Raw genomic sequence first — 11,420 nt, 5'->3', positions numbered from 1 at the left:
ACATTTCAGATTTTAACACTTACATATCAAATGTAATATTATATTTTCTATGACAATTTAAAAATGTGAGGCTGTATACTTTTTTTTTTTTTTTTTTTTTTTTTTTTGCAAAATAAGGGTGTGGTATATTGTCTGTTGTCTGTTTTCCAGATTTTTCAGTCAATTTGTCTATAGGTGTTTCTTGCTTCCATATTAATGACACTTTTCAAATTATAATTTTTTAAAGTCACAAATAAAGGCCAAAAGGAAGTTCTATGTCTGACATGAGGAGTGGGAAGGAAGAACAGTGGATAGATAGCTGCATATTTGTTCTGTAACAACTTCTTCTTTATTGTTCTCTGCTCTCCAAAGATATCTTCAAACTTATGTTATTTGTTTAAACATAGTAAGAAGGAAAAGTCATTTATTGTCTGTAGTCTGATGGCTTCATATTGAAAGTCTTTATAGATCTGCTTCTATTGTCTGTTTTTGCTGGTTCTCACTCATGGAGTCATGTTTCCTTGTGTGTCTGGTTGTCACTGACCACAGTCCAATATCTTAAAAATAATTGATAGGAATAATATAAGACCTAATGGAAAAGTACCTATGCCCAAAAATCTGCTTCTCTAATGCATGAGAGCCATACCAGCCTGGGCCCAAATTAAACCAAGTGCAAGGCCTGAAATTTCCTGGGCCAGGACAATCTGGTAATTGGAACTTTGTGTTGTAATTCTGTGTGGCAGGTGCTCCATTTCCAGATCTCCCTCACCCACCCACCTCCTTGGACCAGCTCCTGGCCCTCTCTTCCCATTAGGCTACAAGGCCACCCAGGATCAGTAATCCTCAGGGCAAAATCAGCCTCTGTGCCCACTCACCTCTTTATTCCTACTCTTCTGTCTGTTGACCTAGTCATTTCTTACCGTTTGTCAGCAATAGTATTTAAGAAGATTTCAGGGGCGCCTGGGTGGCTCAGTCGGTTAAGTGTCCGACTTTGCTCAGGTCATGATCTCACGGTCTGTGGGTTCAAGCCCCGCGTCGGGCTCTGTGCTGACAGCTCAGAGCCTGGAGCCCATTTCGGATTCTGTGTCTCCCTCTCTCTGCCCCTCCCCTGTTCATGCTCTGTCTCTCTCTGTCTCAAAAATAAACATTAAAAAAATTAAAAAAAAAAAAAAAGAAGATTTCAGAAGTTATTTTATGTAGTGGGAGAGTTGGTCCAGGTAGTTTACCTTGCCATTGTTAGGAAGGTTCATCCTACAAGTTTCTCAAGAAATAACCAACTCAGCGTGCCTGGGAGGCTCAGTCAGTTAAGCGTCCAACTCTTGATTTCAGCTCAGGTCATGATCTCATGGTCATGGGATCCAGCCCCGTGTTGGGCTCTGGGCTGGGCGTGGAGCCTGCTTGAGATTCTCTTTCTCCCTCTGTCCCCTCCCCTGCTTGTGCACATGAGCACACGTGCGTGGTCTCTCTCTCTCTCTCAAAAAAAAAAAAAAATAATAATAATAATAAAAGTCAGCACCTGGGTGGCTCAGTTGGTTAGGCAACTGAGTTCAGCTCAGGTCATGATCTTGCTGTGCATGGGTTCAAGCCCCGTGTCGGTCTCTGTGCTGACAGCTCCGAGCCTGGAGCCTGCTTCAGATTCTGTCTCCATCTCTCTCTCGGCCCCTCCCCCGCTCATGCTCGCTCTCTCTCTCTCTCTCTCTCTCAAAAATAAACATTGAAAACCATAATAATAATAAGTAAATAATAAAAACGAAATAACCAACTCAGAACAAATTTGGGACCCTATGAATACCTGAGGTTTGATTTATGTGTCTTAAAACAAAATAATCAAATTTTCAACAAAGCATCTTTAATTGCGCTCACTGAGGCCTGCAGTTCACAGCCGCACTGGTTTAGCGTCCTCAAAGGAAGGGGGTCTGGAGGTGGGAAGGGAAGACTGTAGGAGTCCCCACAACATCAGGTTCACTGGGTCTGCCACTGAGCCACTGTGCAACCTTGGCCAGTGGCGCCTGTCTTAGCTGGTTTTCTCAACTGGAAAATGAGAAGAAGAAGAAGAATGTCTATCTGACAACGTTGTCGTATGGACTAAACGAGATTAAATAATACATGCAAAGCCTTTAGCACAATGTTAAGTGTCTGATAAACATGATGATTATTATTATCCCTAAGACGCTGATGTCCTCAGACACACACGCACGCACACCCTCCCCGGGCTGCCCCATATTCCTCACACGTGCACGTAGATCCAGTCAAGAACCACTGCCTTAGTTAATGATGATTTGAATAAATCACTCAATTCCAGCGGTCTGGTTGCTAAGGACATCATTCTGGAGGCCTTAAAGGCAGGCCTCCTGGATTTTATCTCCCTTAACTCATTCTGTGACCTACAAATTGAAAGGACGACAATAATTCAGACGTGGAAAGGGCCTGGAGACCCCCCGATGAAAGGTACCCCTGCAACCACGTGGCAGGTTGTGCTGTTGTGATAAAGCAGAAGGCTGTTTGAAAATAATCAAAAATTCTCTCAGGAAGCCCAATTATATTTTTACATCAAGAATCAAAATGCCAGTGCCGCAGACTTCAGCCTATCATTCACAAACCTTTTATCCTGTAATTAAGCCAGATCTGCTGCTGGGCTAATTCTTCCCTGAATGACACCACCCTTTGAGCCAGCCCGTATGTCGGCAGAAGACTTCACTCTGATGATCTATTACACCAATACATCACCGCGGTGAGCTGCCTCCTTAATGATTTATCCATAACACATCATCAGAGTGAGCCACACTCATAATATATTGCTCAATAAGTCTGCGGTAGCCAAGGGGGAAAGCCACGAACAGCGGCCAAGTCCGTGACCTTACATGGTTGGTGTCAGCGTGCGGGGCCCATGCTGGGCTCCCCCTTCCTCAACAAATGTTTATGTAGGCGGGAGGGCTCTCGTGCCGCTAGGCTTTTAAAACATGAAGAACCATGACCTTAAGAAAGTCTTATAAATCCTGAGCAGAAAAGCCCCTCAGTGGGCAGTGGGCGCTACCCTTCTAAGCCTGTCAAGTAGGTAGAAAGCATTTTCTTTAAGCTCTTACTTGGAAGGCCGGGACCACTGCACTGCACAAATCCAAAGGGCGCCATTCACATCGCAATCTGTGCACATGGTGCCCCCTAGAGTTGTGCAATGTGCAGCCCGAGCCACCTCACACGACCGCCCTGTAGGAGGTCCTGATTAAGAGCATAGATTCTGGCATCAGACGGCCTCATCTGAGTCAAGGTTCTGGGAATAACGGTCCTACTCATGGGGTTGCTATGAGATTGAACAGGATAATGTATGCAGAGCCCTATGACATAGGAAGCACTCAGCCAACATTAGCACGACTGGTAGCAACCTTAATGAATCCTGAGAGCCAGGAAGCCTGTAGGTCAAGGCTGGGGCAGCAGGCAGCCCCTGGGTATTGTGCTCTTCATTCTGTGGGGTCTTGTTTCATTGGTATGTATTTATATCTCACATCATTCAAAAGAAAAAGGGCCAATTCTTCCCTTTGGGCAAGAGAATGCTTACAGAAATACATACTACGATAAAAATAAGTAGATGGGGTGGGGGGAGGGTGCCTGGGCGGCTCGGTTAAGCATCTGACTCTTGGTTTCAGTTCAGGGCCTGATCTCATAGTTTCATGAGTTCAAGCCCCGCGTTGGGTTCTATGCTGACAGCACGGAGCCTCGTTGGGATTCTCCGTCTTCCTCTCTCTGCCCCTCCCCTACTCGCACTGTCTCTGTCTCTCTCAAAATAAACTTTAAAAAAAAATGTAGATAGGGACATTTAGCAAGATTTAGCAAAATTCAGGCAAAAATGGTGCACCAAAACGGCACTGAGAACGTGCTGGGAAGGAGCAACGGGCACACTCACGCACTCAGGCAAAAGTGAGATTTGGCACAGCCATTCTGGGGAGCACACTGGCATTGCCCAGAAAAGTAAAGCTGGGCACACCCTACAGCCCAGCAATCCACTCCCAGGTGTGTGCCCCGGCTCAGAGGAACTCTGTCTTGCACCCGTGCACAAAGGAACCGATGTAACAACGTTCCCTGCACCATCCTGGAGACAGGGAAAAAACTGGAAACGTCCACCAATAGGAAAAGAAATATGTAACGGTACTAGCCAGCTCTTACATAGTGGGCGCTGTGTGCCAGGCATGTTTTAAATGCCTCACATCTGTGACATCATGTAATCTTCACATCAATTCTCTGAGGTAGGTGCTATCATTTGCCCATTTTATAGCCGAGGAAACTGACGCGTAGAGAGGTTAATTTGCCCAAGGTCGCAGAACTAGTAAGTGGCAGAGCTAGGATTTGAACCCTGGCATTCTGTCCCGGGGCCAAGCTCTGAGACACCACATAATCATTTGTCTTCTCTTCCAGGTGGAATACTACACAGTAACGAAAAATGAATTAACTAGAGCTACACGTGTCAGCACAGGTTAAGTTTCAAAACATAAGCCTTGGGGCTCCTGGCTGCCTCTGTGGGTGAAGCGTCCAACTCGTGATTTCAGGTCAGGCCGTGATCTCATGGTTTGTGAGTTCCAGCCCCACACTGGGCTCTGCTCTGACAGCACTGAACCTGCTTGGGATTCTCCTCTCTCTCTCTCTCTCTCTCTGCCCCTTCCCTCGTACTCTCTCTCTCTCTCAGAATAAATTAAAACCTTAAAAACAAAAGCATACTCCTCGAGTAAAACAAAAAATTACAGAGCAATACATATAATATGAAACCACTTATAGAATGTCTTTAAATATGGAAAACAATACCATATGTTTGTTACAGAGGCATATGTTTGGAGAAAAATTATTCTTTTTTAAATAGGAAGGGAGAAAGCAAGTCCAGGAAGAGCCCTCCCCCAGGGCTGGGAGGAGGGGGAACGGGGTCAGGACCAGGTGCTCAGAGGCCTGCGTTTGTCTTTGCTAAGTTCTACGTCTGAAGCTGGGTGGCGGGACATTTGTTATGTATTCCCTGTCATTTTTGTACGCCTGATCTATTTCATAATTATCAAAACACAGCCATCATAAGTTCCTATGCGACTGTGAGCTGCATGTGACCGTCAATTCAGCTCTGAATTGACTCACAGCCAGAACTAGGAGGGGCCCTAAGGTGCCAGATTGGCAGAGACCACGACAATAAACTACCCCCGTAGTTCAGAAGCAACACGGGGTTCCTCTGAATCAAGATGTAACAGGAATTTTCGTCCATGCGTCACCACAGTGGAAAAGATGGTTAACAACATTCCTACAGAAATAAAAGGGGGGGAAGGGGCATCAGCCATTTTCTAGCATCCCCCAACGCATGCCAATGGCTTCACGTGAGGGCGGGACTCAGAAGGAGCTGCTGTATGAGGGCCCCTCTCTATTGCCAGCGTCTGGGACATTTCCAGAGCAACAGGCCTGGGTGAAGCAGCAGGGAAGCAGGCAGACTCTAGAAGGCATCCCCCTGAGGGGAAGGAACTAACCTCGACTCTGGGCAGTTCTCTCCCTCAAACGTCTGCTCCTCTTGCTGGGACACGTTGCTGTGGACACGGCATCCAGGCGGCCAGCGTCTCTGCAGGCTGAGAAGGTCCCGGCCCCGGGACCAGAAGGCATCCACCCTTTGCCTAGTGTTGCTGGCGATCACTCTGACTTCTCACACCCTGGGTCCATCCAGCTGTGTTTAAACCTTTGGTTTTTACCCTCATCGTACAAAGTAGGGAGTCAAGAGGTAGTAGATGGAACAAGAAATAGAGGCGTAAGTACTTTACGTGATTATAATATTGTGATTTGTGTCTCTGCCCCCAGCTCCTAACACAGAGCTCCTGAAACCCTTGTAATTTCCTGCGTGGACAGGAGAGTCTTTTGTTCTAATGAGGTGACTCTGAGTGGCTCCTGGATGAGGGCTGGTCGCTGGAAAGCCCAAGCCGAAATTAGAAGCTTGGAATTTTCAGCCCTGCCTCCCATTCTCTTGAGAAGTGGCGTCAGTGATCAATCACGCCTGCGTGATGAAGCCTCCTTAAAATCCCAAAAGCACAGGGTTCTGAGAGCTTCCAGGTTGGTGGACACGTGGAGGGAGGCGCTGGGAACGTGGCGCAACCAGAGGGGGCATCGGGGCTCCGCACCCCTTCCCCCATACCTGTCCCATGCATCTCTTCCGTGTGGACATTCAGCTGTGTCCAGTGTCCTATCCTTTAATAAACTGGTAAATGTGTTTCCCTGATGCAGCTGCTCTAACAAATCAATCGAACCCAAGGAGAAGGTCGTTGGAACGTGCAATCGGTAGCCGGTTGGTGAGAGGTGTAGGTGATAATCTAGACTTTCAACTGGCATCAGAAGTGCGTGTGCGTGTGTGTGTGTGTGTGTGTATGTGGGTTGAGGGGCAGTTTTGTGGGATTGAGCCCTTAACCTGTGGCATCTGACACCATGTCTGGGTAGTGTTAGAATGAAAGTAAATTGTAAGCCACCAAGCTGGTGTAGCAGACAATTGCTTGTTGAGGGGACAACACCCGCCCCCACCCTCGCCCCACCACATTTGGTGATCAGAAATAAAGTGTTTTATATGGGTGGTAAAGGAGGGTCATGGGGAGGAACGCAGTAGGGAGAAGGGTTTTCCCTGCACAGGAAGGTGGAAAACCAAGTTTTCCCTTACGGAAATGTTCCAAAAGTAGAGGAACCATGTTAGTTTCCTGGGGTTGCCAGAACTAATCGCCACAAATGGAGTGGCTTAACACAACAGTAATTTCTCTCGCACAGTCTGGAGGTCAGGAGTCTGAAATCAAGATGTCACCAGGGCCGTGCTCCCGCTGGAGGCTCCAGAGAGATTCCTGCCTCGCTCTTCCAGCTCCGCCCCCCCAAAATGGTGGCTAGCAACCCCCGTCCTCCTTGGCTCGTGGCTGCACCACTCCAATCTCTGTCTTCGTCTCCACAAGGCTGTCTTCCCGCTTTGTGAGTGTTTCCAAAGCTCTCTCTATTGGGTTTAGGGCCTGCTCTACTCCACCATGACCTCGTCTTTACTCGATTACATCTGCAAAGACCCTAATGCCAAATAAGGTCACACTCGCAGGTATCAGCAGCTTGGACTTCAACGTATCTTTTTGAGGGGGAAGGGAGTACACAGTTCAACTCCAAACAGAACCTTAATAGGTGTGAATAACAGAGGAACTAAAGGGGGGAAATACCACAGTGGAAGGAAGAGAGAATCTAACTCGCCTCACCCTCCTCCATCATGGCAGAGAGCGAGGACACACTAGCTGCATTAGGGGGTATAAACTGATGGGCGAAGGTAATCACCAGAAGCACCCAAACTGAAAATAGTTAACCCTGGTTGGCCCCAGGGACAGGCAGAGAGCCCGTTCAGGGGACTGTGAGAAAATTTGAATATGGACTGACGATTAGGTAACATTACAAAATTACTGTTAATTACCATTTTGCCGGGCTTCATAATGGTAATGGTCTCGATGTAAGAAAAGGTCTTATTTTTCAGAGAAGCAAGCTGAAGCCTTGAGTGAGAGAGGTTATGTCTGGACTTGCTTTAAAATATAGATGGGGCGCCTGGGTGGCTCAGACTCTTGATTTCGGCTCAGGTCATGATCCCAGGGTTGTGGGATCAAGCCCCACATCAGGCTTCACTGCTGAGAATGGAGCCTGCTTGGGATTCTCTCTCTCTCTCTCTCTCTCTCTCCCTCTCTCTCCCCCTCTGCCCCTCTCCCCCACTCACGTGTGCTCTCTCTCTCTCTCTCTCAAAATAAAATAGAAAACTGGGGCACCTAGGTGGCTCAGTCAGTTAAGCATCGGACTTCAGCTCAGGTCATGATCTCACGGTTCATGAGTTCAAGCCCCATATCAGGCTCTGTGCTGACAGCTCAGAGCCTGGAGCCTGCTTTGTATTCTGTGTCTCCCTCTCTCTCTGCCTCTCCCCCGTTTGCACTCTGTCTCTGTCTCTCAAAAATGAATAAACATTAAAAAATTAAAAAAATAGGGGCGCCTGGGTGGTTCGGTCAGTTGGGTGTCCGGCTTGGGCTCAGGTTATGATCTCACATTGGTGGGTTCGAGCCCCGCGTCGGGCTCTGTGCCGACCGCTCGGAGCCTGGAGCCTGCTTCGGATTCTGTGTCTCCCTCGCTCTCTGCCCCTCCCCCGCTTGTGCTGTTTCTGTCTCAATAAACAAACATAAAAAATTTTTTTTAATAAATAAAAAAAAATAAAAATAATATAAAATATAAGAAATATATGGATAAGCAAAATCTTTGGAAAAGATCGAGAGAGCAAATAGAAAAAAATATTAATAATGGTTACGTCGACATGATGAACATATGGAGGATTATACCATTCTCTCTACTGTCATGTGTTTCCACCATCAAAATTTTAAGGCGGCAAGAGTTGAAACAAGTACTTGGTAAGTCTCGGGAGGCGCCTTCTCTCCCACTGCAACTCTTCTTGGACCCACAGACCCAACGATCAGGGCTTCCAAGGCCTTGTACTTCAACCTCCTTAATTTACAAACGGCCAAAAAGGTTGAATGACTTTCCAAACTCACACGGCCAACGAGTGGGATGAGTTGGGGCCGGCCCGGGGTCTCCAGGAGTCCCATCCAGGTCCCCGGCTTCTGTCCCATGCCATCTCCTGCCTCAGTTGTGGGCTGAAGGAGCTATTTTTCAGTGTCAGTTAACAATGGAGGCACACTCAGTTCTTTTTTTTTTTTTTAAGGCAGACATTGCCTACGGGTCACTGGCTTCTCATATATAAGAAATCTTGATTATACCTGAAAGCTCTATTCTCTTCAACACGACAGTAAAGTACGTTCAGGTCCTTTATGCCTTAAAGTAACCCCTTGGAGGCCTGGCAAGGTGTGTGTCAGTTGAGCCACAAGTATCTGTCATCTATCTTCCAGTGACATTAATTATAATATTAATCAACTTCATTAATATTATTATATAACAACTATAATCAACTCTATTATAATAATATTATAACATAGTTATTAATTATAAGACAACTGCATGGGGGAACTAAGTCCTTCCTTTGAGACTTTCCTAAATTTGACCTTTTTGACTTTTACAGGTATTCAAAGTGGCTCTTTTCAAAAAGCCACGGTAGGTGTGTCGATCAATAATCAAAAGGGAAGGAATAAACAGCTCCAACCTTGAGAACACGCAGCATTGGAGAAAGCCAGGAGAAACAGGGCTGGACTGCAGCAGGACCGTGGAACATTCTGGTACCCTCTACCTGCCTGCAGTTCAGATGACCCGACCCCTCCTACTCTTCTGGCTTGTCTCCCACGGCCCCTTTTTCTTCTCTCACAACCAAAAGTAGGAAAGTTAGGGATGGGGCAGGGTGGCCAAAGACCAGCTTTGCCTTCTTAGGATTTCAGTTGGAAACTTTCTGGGATTAAGCTGGCTACCTCTTGCTCTAACCTCAGGGGCTCCGGCAGTGTGGCTGGACCCGGAAACCAGGAGCCGAGGCTCATGCATGCGCACTGAGGTGAGCCGGGCACTGAGCCCACGCTTTCCCAGCCTGAAAAGGGAGACCCTGCCGGCGCTGAGTCAGCTCAGGGCTGCGGCAGAAGTGGTAACACAAGCCCATCGGCCCTTGAGTTATACCTTTAAGGGGCTGGAAGCCCCGAGGAGCCAAAGTGACATATATGCCAGGGCAGGGGAACATGGTTCCCAGCAGGGGGCCAGGCCGGAAGAAGGGATGAATTCCAGCAGGGCGGGGGGGGGGGGGGGGGGGGGGGGGGGGGGGGCTGTGACCCTCTGCTGCTGAGATAGAGCAGGGCCGGTTCACCTCACCTGGCAGGAGCCAAGGGAAGCGGGTGATAAAGCCCAGGATCCAACTGTCTTTGTGTTTACTATTCAAGAGATAATCCCGAGCATGTTTGGGATTGAAATAAAGCACCGAGGAGGGGGTTTGAAGAACAACCCGGCATTTCCTGCAGAATTCCTCAGCAAGCAGAGATTAGACCAGTCACCCTCCCCGCTGCCGTTCCTCTCCTGAGTCCACAATCTTGTGCTCTGCTCTCCTCAGGCGGGAAGCCCAGCCCCAGCAGCTCCATAGCCATTTTCTTCTGCCCGGCATCTTTATTTTGTGTAACTGCAGAAGGCTTGCGTTTACAAAGTTCTGCCACAACCAGCACCTTCTTTGGGTTCTGCACCCCCAAAACATCCTTGGAGCAAGTACTAGTATCCCTATTGTAGTCAGGGAAACCATTCATTTGTTCATTCACTCACTCAACAAGCACACTTTCAAGGATCTATCAGGCTCCAGACCCTGTGCTGGAACTGAATGCAGCTCAGAAGGGCTAAGTGACTTGCCCGAAGTCACCGTCACACGAGGAGCAGCAGTGCCACGATTGGAACCCAGCTCTTTCGACTGAGACCTAAAAAGGAGAGAGACCAGAGCTCTGCCTCGGTAAGGTACCTCGGTGGCACCCTCAGCCCTTGTGTCCTCTAGCCTAGCATCCCAGGTGAGCAGTGGTGGAGGGGCCCCACGGGCCACCTACAGACAAACCAAAGTCAAATGGAGTGAGAGGGGCACGGGACAGTGGGAAGGACATAAATAGATCTTCCTGGCTTTCCAGACCTCATTCCCATGCCACCCACCACTTCAACCCTGACATCCCCCCTGTCCTTCACCGGGAGGAGGACCAGAGGGAGTTCCAGAAACTCCTGCCCCAACTGTTAGCAGCACTGGACCCCAGAAACAATGTCTTCTGAGGTTGGAGCCATTTTCTTCTGCTGGACCTCTAGGTAGTGACCCTCTGGCTTCCCGCCACAATCTGGGGAGACAGGGGGGAGGAAGAAGGGAGCAAAATCTACTGCGAGGAGGGCGGAGGGGGGCAACAATGAGGAAAGAAAGAAGAAACAGAAGGAAGGCCACTAAGATGTTGGTTTCTACTCACTCTCTGTCTCTCTGCCTTGAAAATAATTTTAAAAAGGCAAGTTTTCCAGTGAAACCTACCAGCACTGGGTAAGCTCCAATAGTGGACGAGTTCCCAGGTTGTTCTTTAGTCTCCTCCTTTTTTTTTTTTTTTTTCATAATTGTTTGATTGATTGGCCGATTGGTTTGGCGCTAGAAGGTTGGAAGGAGATAAAAGAGATAGCAACTGCTGTGGGGAGGGGCCCAGAAAAGAGAAGCGGTTAGACAAGTAGCTGGTGAAAAGGTACACAATCCTAGTTTTTTGTTCCTTCTCTGTTTTAATATAATGCACATTCGCCTCCACCCAGTGGGAAGCAACAGTTGCTGAGAACCTTCCAAGCACTGAGAGGGAAGACTGACTCCGTGCCAAGAACTTTGTTCCTGCTTTTATTTAACCCGCATAGCAACTTGATGAGGGAGATGTTAGGACCCCTGCTTTACAGACAAGGGAACCAAGGGTCAAGTTATTCACCAACTCCCCTAATGGCACAAGACAAAGCAATCAATCAGGGCTTCCGTCCCAGGT

This window comes from Prionailurus bengalensis, chromosome E1 (genome assembly GCF_016509475.1).
Source record: "Prionailurus bengalensis isolate Pbe53 chromosome E1, Fcat_Pben_1.1_paternal_pri, whole genome shotgun sequence".
NCBI classification, from domain to species: domain Eukaryota; kingdom Metazoa; phylum Chordata; class Mammalia; order Carnivora; family Felidae; genus Prionailurus; species Prionailurus bengalensis.
The sequence above is the reverse complement of the archived record's forward strand: the minus strand, read 5'-3'. Positions refer to the sequence as shown.